Genomic DNA, 8757 nt, shown 5'->3' with positions numbered 1-8757 from the left:
CACTCAGGAGAGTCGCAAAGCGCTGAAAATGTTCATATAATCCAAACAAACCTCATTATTTTCAGTGCCCATTCACATCTTACCTTTAAAAAGCAAACATTTTCTGTCAGCCTCTTAAACACACATAACTCAGAAATACTGCTAAAATTGAAAGTTTACAAGAAATACTGTTAAAATTGATTAATTTTTATACTTATTTTAAAGCAGTCAGGAAAATGTCTGGATTCTGAATAACTGGTTTGTCAAGCAAGAGAGGACAGGGAATTCTGTTTTTAAATGTGGCCAAGATTTCCAGCAGTAACACATCTTTTAAGTACTTTAATTGTAATATGGTTTTATTAGGTAATTAAGAGGGGCCTCATTTTAATCCTCATTTAATAGCTCCTCATTTCATAGAGGTGTTATATTCAGAGAAAGGCAGCTCAGTATTTTCTGGAGAAAAAGAAATCAAAGATCTTAAAGCAACTCAAAAGGGCCACCTAAAAAATTGTATGTTTTCAGTCAGGACTTGTGTCCAAAATAAACAACTCTTTCTTCAACCCACCAAAAAACCCTAAGCCAAACTCATCCCCAGCACAGCTATGATCAGATCATAAATGCCTTGATTAAAGTTCATTGGCTGGCACTTCAGGACTTTAGCTACTAATTAAAGCCAAAATCAAATTTATTGCCTGAGTGAGCAAGAAGAGGGGGTGGGAATTTGGGAGGTGAGCAAATACGTGACCTGCCCAGCACAACCCTGCCCTGGAGACAACAACAAGGGCAGGATGGCCCACACAGAGCTGCCTGTCCCTGAACAGAAAGGATCCCCTCGTGGTGGTGTTCCAGAAGTGAAGATGACAACAGCAATCCTGGGCCAAGGCTTTCCCGTGGGCCTCTCCCTGGGAATTCAGCAGGAGCCTGTGCAGGACGTTCCCCACAGACACCTGGGAGCTAGAAAGGAATATTCCAGTTCTGCAGAGACTGAAGTTAAGCAACTGGTGAGCTGCCTGGATGTGTTATGGCCACAGAGAACAGCGATGCCAGAGCTTTATTAAAATACCTGGTTCACAGTCCTGGGTTCTTGGCACACGTTTGGGCAGGACCTGGCTGCTCGAGTTTACAGGATGGGAAACCTGCTCCAGGGAGAACCTCAGTTTCACAACTGGTTTCGACCAGAAACAAACCCACAGAATTCTGAAAATCCCTGCAAAAGCAGCAAGATGGCTTTTGAACCAGTAGAAACATTTTGGTTTGACATTCCGCTGTGAAATGATGTAGGGGAAAAAAATAAATCAAAAGAGGGTGTTTCAAAGCTGGAACTTCATCCTCAAAAGCCTCCAACAGAGGTGATGGGATTTGACAGCGCTCTATTTTGCAAGTAAAATAGTGTCTGCATTTTTCTAAGCAAGTTCTAAACTGTATTTCCTGCTTTTATATCAAAACATACTACAGCTTGTTTTGTGGCTTGCTAATAACATCCTGCACAACCATTTTGTACAGACCTCCCCAAACACCTCGTGCACACACACTTCCAGTCCCTGCTGAGAAAGGCAGACAGCCTCCTGCCTGTCAGGTCCTGGCCAAGTGTGGCACAGAAAACAGCAAAACCAGCTTTTTCTTAAGCATCAAAGGAAGATTTGAAGAGGCTCCTCTGCTCTGCCCAGATATCTGGCTATTGCTGATTTTGCAATATGATGACTCTACTCTTGACATATTTCAAGCTCTCTGAAAGCAGCAATAACCAAAGTGATGTTATACAGAGGCAGCAGAAATGCTCTTGCATGTGTCATGGTTTGCACAGACTGATCAGGAACCAAGCAATTAGGGTAAATTCTGGTATAAATGGTACAATCTCATGGAAAGGGTGGTCACACATTAGAACAGGCTGCCCTGAGAAGTGGTGAAATCGCCATCTCTGAAAGGGTTAAAAGATGTGGATGTGGCAGTTGAGGACACGGTTTAGGGGTGAACGGGGCAGTGCTGGGTTAATGGCTGGACTCGATGATCTTACAGAGCTTGTCCAGCCTTACCACTCGCATGATTTTAACTGCACTAAGCACTTGCTTATTCCAAGATTCCGCCTATCTGTGAGAGGTACATCAAATCCAGCACGTACGGAGAAAGCACCAGCAGGAAGATTCCTCACACTGAGCGCACCTAACACCTGCCCTGCAGCATCACAGCGCAAACATCTGCTTTGTTTTAGCTGTGATTCACCCAGTTCAGGACATAGGTCCTGAGGAAAACGCCGAGAAGTGTGTGCAAGGATCTGGGGGTGACACCGGGGCTCCGGTACCACCCACGGACCCCTGACCTGTTTTGCGGCACTGACACGCGGGGCTCGGGGACACCCGGCCGGCCGCACGGTGGAACTTCCCCCGTGATCCGCAGCTGCCTCGCGGGGCTCCGGGGCCCGATCACCGACACTGACAGCAAAAATGAGCCGCAAACGAGGCGGCGTCCGCGGCCTCCCCGCGGCGGGGCTGCCAGCGCACCGCGCTGCGTCGGCAGGCACGGACGGGGTTCGAACCCGCGATCTTCGGTTTACGAGACCGACGCCTTACCACTTGGCCACCGCGCCCGACGGGCTGGCTGCACCCGCGCGCCGCCAGTGGAAGGCAGCGAGCGGCGCGGCCGGGCCGGGCCAGGCCGGGAGGGGACGGGACGGGCCGGGCCAGGCCGGGAGGGCGGCCCGGGGCGGTGGGACCGGGGCGGAGCGGCCGCGCCGTGCGGGGGCTTCCGCGGGCGCGTGAGGCCGCGGGGCGGAGCGCCAGGAACGGGAGCGCGGGCGGGCCCTGCCCCGCCCGCAGAGCTCGGCATCCCCTGCACCGTGTCGCTGCGGCGGCGCTCCTCGGAAAGCCCTTCCCGCTGCCGCCACCCCCGCCGTGTCCCCGGTGTCCCCGAGCGCCGCTGCTCCGGCACCGCGGAATCCCCGGTGGCGCTTTGCTTTCCTTCCTCCCGGTGTTTCTCACGGCAGAGGAACGCGGAGCATCGCTGCGAAATCACCGAGCAGCCTCGGGAAACAAACAGCCGCTGTTCGGAACGAGGAGAGCCCTGCCAAGCTCGCACACGGCTCCGGCGCTGCCGCTCGGTGCTCCGGTGCCTGCTCCCGGTTCGGGGCCGGGAGGGTCCCCCGGGGCAGGAGCCAGCGCTGCGGCACCGGCCCGGTGGGACACAGGCCCGGGCACGGCGGGGACTGTCCCGGCACGGCGCGGCTCCGTTCCGGCACTGCCGCCGCCTCCCCAGAGGCGAACAGCGGCGTTTCCACCCCTTCCCTTGGGACGCTATCAGGCGGTCTATGTTTCCTGATATTCAAACTGAATTTTCACATTTTACTTCAAACCCATTATGTTCTGTTTACATAGTCAAATCATAATAGTATAAATCATAAATACAATACTGGATTATTAGTATTTCCTCCTTTGGGTTTCCAGCTACCAAATATTTAGTCTTATGGCTAACCCTTGGTTAAAACCCAAGAAATGAATCAGCTCTCATTTTTATCACCACTAGCTGTAGGGCAGGAGGGAAGAATTTGAAAGTTGTGGTTTTGAACTATTATTTAGCATTGAATTGAAATTTTTCATCCTGTTTTCTAGTTTTGAACCAATGTTGGGCAGCAGAAAGTAATCTGGTATTTTTTTGGCTTACATGCTCCTCCTGAAAACTACACGCCAAAGCAAACAAACAAAAAGCAAAAAAACCCAGGCACAGTTAGAACCAATCTGACATAGTAGAATCACTTTTTCACTTTATGAAGTTGTAACCAGGTCCCACTCTCTGCTGAATCAGATCTGAGTTACACAACCTTTATTACAGGCATGTAACCTGCATTCACAATGTGCTCCTTGCTTGAATAAACCAAACCCATGAGGCTTGATCAACTCATTCCTAAGAGAAACAGTTGCTTTCCTGAGGGTCCCATTTTTAGGTCTTCAAATAAATACTGCAACAAGCCTATCCCAAAAAAGTAAGGTTTACTTTTTGAGGGTACAGTCATTTGGGAAGTCAGGATCCCAGCGATATTCAGATCCTGAAAACAGCAGGATGGCAGGAGCCGCTGGAGTTGCAGAACTTGCAGATGTTTTGCACCCTCTGGCCCTGGACTTTGCATTTCGGGGCAGTGAAACGTCCGTGAGCACAGGGCAGCCCTGGCAAGGCTCCTGCTCCCTCCCATGCTCTGGCAGGGTGATGGGAAGAGCCCCGCTGTTTTCTGCTGCAGGGAAGCTCTGCTGTACCCATGGCCCAGCCCTGCTGCTCCCTGCAATGGGGCCACTGAGAAGGGGCTGCACCTTTAATCCAGATTTACACAGAATTTCCTAGAATGAAAGCAAGCCCCTCTGCTGCTGCTGCTGTTCTTCAGGGCATCCCCCATTCCCTGCTGTGCACAGCCAGAGCTCAGGGACAGGCCTGGGCAGGGTTATTGCTCTCTCAGGTGGGACAAGTGCTCAGGCTGACCAGAGGGTTCCTAAAGGGCTGACAGCAGCTCTGCCCAGTGACTGCTCAGGTCTCAAATAAAGGCCTGAGCACGTTAAGAGAAGCCACAGGGTGGCCAAGAGAGACTGTGCTTCACAAAACACAGCCAGCAATTTTTTCCAGGACAGCAGGGAGGGACAAGCACAGCCTTTCAGCAGCTGAGTTCCATTACCTCTGTTGGTGCCACAGCCCAACTCCTCTGTCTTTTCAGCAATGGTTTGTACTTGAGTTATAGCCCCTGTTGCACACTATCACATCAAAATACAAACTGCATCCTCGTCTGCTCAGGCACAAAGATCCCAGTGTGATGGAAATTCAGATTTAAGCACCATGCCAGAGGACATGCTGACATATGATCATTGCAAAGTCATTTAAAAATCACCAATAACTCAAATAGTTATAGTTATACATCTGGGACAGTCTTCAATTTACTGGTCATACGCAACCAAAAAACATTGGCTCTCAGGACAAATTTCACCCTGAGTTATGCAAGCCATGAGAGTCCCTCCTGCACTGCACGTGTCAAAAGGCATTTAGGGTGGAGTGACACACCCCAGATCCCAGGCTGCCATCAGAGATTCAGGACAACATTGAAACATGGGCCATCAGGAACAGTGAACAGAGCAAGGGAAAACATCAAAGTCAAGGCCTTGAGACTGCTATGCTGAAGAAAATATGTCAGCCAAGACAACCTGAGCAGATCAGAGCCTGCTGCCAGACTACAGGAGCTGCCTGATGTACTCCCTTCTTGCTCTCATGAGATGTATTTCATCTGTCTAACAGTTCTCCTTGTCACTCCCCAATTCTCTTACAATCTCTTTCCTACTCTGCTAACCCCAGTTAGCCTCTGTCTGCCTCCAAACCCACTTTTCCCCCCCAGATGATCAGAGCAAGGCAACAATCACCTCCCAGGAGTTCTGAGCTTTAATTCCTGATTGTAAAATGACCGAAGGGTCCTGTGTCCCACCAGCCCAGTGAGAACAGCACAACTTGCTAGAAACTATTACAGACTTTGTGCTATGTGGTGGGGATGATTCCTGCCCCCAGAGTAACACGTGATTTGTTTTCCCACTGTGTCTTTCTCATGTACCAGCAAGTAACTGCTGTGCAAGTAGGTCAGTAGTACAGCACATTAGAATGAGCTGCTGAGATTTGGGAACAAAACTGCTCCCTATCTCTCTGGTGAAGTGGTTTTTCTTTGAGCCTGTTATAAATCTGAATATCCAACATCTCATTGCTGGGAGGAATCTGGGAACAGGGAAGATAACACATGGGTACATTGCTCCATGGATTATTCATGCAGTGTCTTTGCTCTCATTCCCCAAATATCTGTGCCCACTGTGAGAAAAGCTACCTCACAGCCTCATGGGATGATACTCTAAAAGACACATACCACATTTAGAGACTATTGTCAGTCAAATGAAAGCTGTTTGGTATAGTATAACCACTTGAAGACCATCAAAATATTTTTGAAAGGAACAAATTTGCCCTGAAAGGCTTGAACTGACTAGTGAAGTCTTTTCAAAATTCCCTTTCCTCTTCTGCCTTGCTCCAAGCCCAACTGGAGGCAGAGATCTTACCACCCTAAACTCTGCTTTGTATTTTAAATAACATGCCATAGGCTTGGTTCCCTGGCTCCCTTCACTATCTTTCACACAGGTGCAAAGTGGTCACATTTTGTTAGCCCGAGGACACGAGGTGACACTGGACGTGCAGGCTGGGGGTGGGAGCAGCAGCAGCTTCTCAAGAGTTAAACTTCAAGCCCACAAAACCCCCGTGGAAACACATCCCTACCCACCTGCAGCCCGTGGTGACATTGCTGACATTCCCAGGCCAACCCTGGTGGTTTCACCTGAGATGCTGCTGGGCAGCTGGGACAGGGCAGGGAACTGCACTGGGCTGCTTGAGGGGACACCTCACCCTTGGGTGTTCCCAACACATAACAAAAGGCTCCATTTTTCCCAAGTAAGGAGCATCCAGCATTTCTCTGGGCTGACAATGTCTGTCCCTCTGTCAGCAGCACTTTCCCAGAGCACTGAACCCCTCTGTTGGGCAATGTGCCCCCTGACACCAGCTCAGGACTGGCTGCCCACAAGGACCGGCCCATGGCGCACTCCCCTCCCTCCACAGAGATCTTGCAAAAAGCCGCCTGGAACCTAAGCTGCTCCTCACTTGTCATTCTTTTGACTCCAGCAGTTAAAACAAAACCCAGAGAAGAAGCCAGCAGGTCTGGTGGCTCAAACTGGAGATTAAAAGAAAAAATTACCTCAGAGTGTGGGTCCAGCAGGCCTGGGTGTGTCCTCCACCATCACACCTCATGCAGAGCCTGTTCCGCCAGCTCGGGACGTGGGGAGTCCTGGCCTGATCCAGGCTGAGGGTCCCCCCTGGTCTGCACAGCTGGCACCTGGGACAGGTCCTGGCTCCCAGTCACGGCCAGAGGTATCCCAGCACTGTCCTGGTCCCTCACAAAGGGACAAAGCCTGCGGTGCTGCTGCCAGGATGGCCCTCCCAGGAGCCTCGGCCTTGCCAGGGGCTGCCCAAGGCAGAGTTTTCCCTCAGGACTCCCCCGCCCATGGCAGAGTTTTCCCTCAGGACTCCCCCGCCCATGGCAGAGTTTTCCCTCAGGACTCCCCCGCCCATGGCAGAGTTTTCCCTCAGGACTCTCTGGGGAAGCTGCTGCCTTCGGCTGAGGTGTGAAAGTCCCCTCAGCACGTGCCCTGGGGTGGGCACTGCTGGCCATGCCAGGTCACACTGCCCCAGCCCTGGATCCCCCAGGACACAGCTCCAGGCTGTGCCCTCCCCACAAACAGCTCACAGCTCCTCAGGGAATGAGCCACAGCATGTGCTCATTTGCTACGTGGGTCAGTAAATAATTGTACTTAAGTTACATAAAAAAGCTGGAGCCAAAAAGCTGCAAACAGCTCCCAGCTGGAGTTCCATCAATAGAGAAAGGCAGGGCTGTTGGTGGAGACATTAATGGGCTGGTCCTGTGAAGCTTGGGCTTGGAAATTTAACACAACTGTGGATGTCAGGTAAGGCACGTACTGAGCAAACATCTTCCCTGGTGCCATCTGTGTAACTTATGCAAAGTGAATGAAGCTGGTGTTTGGGCAGGTGGGAACAGAACTGGGCAGTCCTTCTTTAAATGAAGCACAGAAATAAAGGTGGACCAGTGAGGAAGGTAAGGAGGGACATTGAATCAGTCACCCACCACAGACAATGCTTTAGTCATGCAGGGAAAGCAAATAATTTATTTACATTTCTGATTGTACATTACAGCTACCTGAAGGATCCACATCAGCAAGGACAGCTTTATTGTCCCCAAAAAGTATTTCAAGAAAATACAGAGAAAATAGTGTAATGGCACATTGCAACAGTACTGACATCACTTCACTGATGTTATAAATTACAGAATGAGATTAAAAATAGTCATTTGCCACTTTAGCTGGCTGCTTTTTTTCAGTAACAATAGAGCAAGTGAACTTTGCTCATTTTCATACCAAGCAGCCTTTGAAATAAAAAATAAAACCACCTCCTTGTTTCTAAGGCAGCTTTCTTTCTATGAAATGGGTGTCCAATTCAGTAAAAAAATTCTGCTCTGTGAGAATGGAACATATTCTTTCATAGATAAAAACTTGGTTTTTTGAAAGATTTAGGGGATATTGATGATTTTTTCCTCGAGACTTACCACAGTTTATTGTCTCACTGTCTGGGGGCTGGTGAGTGGGGTATTGATAAACAACAAGGTGTGAGAGGGGGAACAATTTGAGGATCTCATCAGACGAGCAGGGTCAACACTCCAGAAACAAAACCGCCAGCTCGAGAAGAGGTTGGAGGGAGGGAAGGGCACTTCTAGGACCAGGGCCCTCGCTGCCAGTTACAGATGTCCAGGCTCACAATGCATCTACACAGCTTCCCAAATGGTGTGGGAGAGTGCTGTGCTACAAACCCCAAGGGAAGGAGTTTGTTCAGCATCTGCCAAAATGTGAAGAGCAAGACACCCAATCTCTCACATCTGCAAGAGGAATGCAGACCCAGGGTCTGTCCTTAGGAAACGCTGCCACAGAAGCCAGGCAGGGAAGACAAGGAAACGAAAAGATTTTAGGCACTCTAAGATGGAGAGTCTATCAATTGGTAATGCTATTTCTTTTTCCATTTCAATGGTCAAAGTAAATCACTTGCCTGATCCCACAAAAATAATCCCAGAATGGAAGTTAACCTGAAATGGGCAATGTGTTCAAATGAGGTTTTGGTCTGGTGCCCATTTCAAGTATAAAAGGAAGCAAATTTGCTTTAATG

The 8757-nt window shown here is 49.8% G+C and overlaps 1 non-coding gene across 1 annotated transcript; it reads right to left on the bottom strand.

Moving 5' to 3' along the window:
• Positions 1-2491: 2491 nt before the first annotated feature.
• On the bottom strand, positions 2492-2563 carry TRNAT-CGU (transfer RNA threonine (anticodon CGU)). Its single transcript has one exon. It is a non-coding gene; the product is annotated as a tRNA-Thr (tRNA).
• Positions 2564-8757: the final 6194 nt, after the last annotated feature.

This window comes from Ammospiza caudacuta, chromosome 19 (genome assembly GCF_027887145.1).
Source record: "Ammospiza caudacuta isolate bAmmCau1 chromosome 19, bAmmCau1.pri, whole genome shotgun sequence".
In the NCBI taxonomy this organism is placed as follows: Eukaryota; Metazoa; Chordata; class Aves; order Passeriformes; family Passerellidae; genus Ammospiza; species Ammospiza caudacuta.
This window is presented reverse-complemented; position numbering and strand designations above follow the sequence as displayed.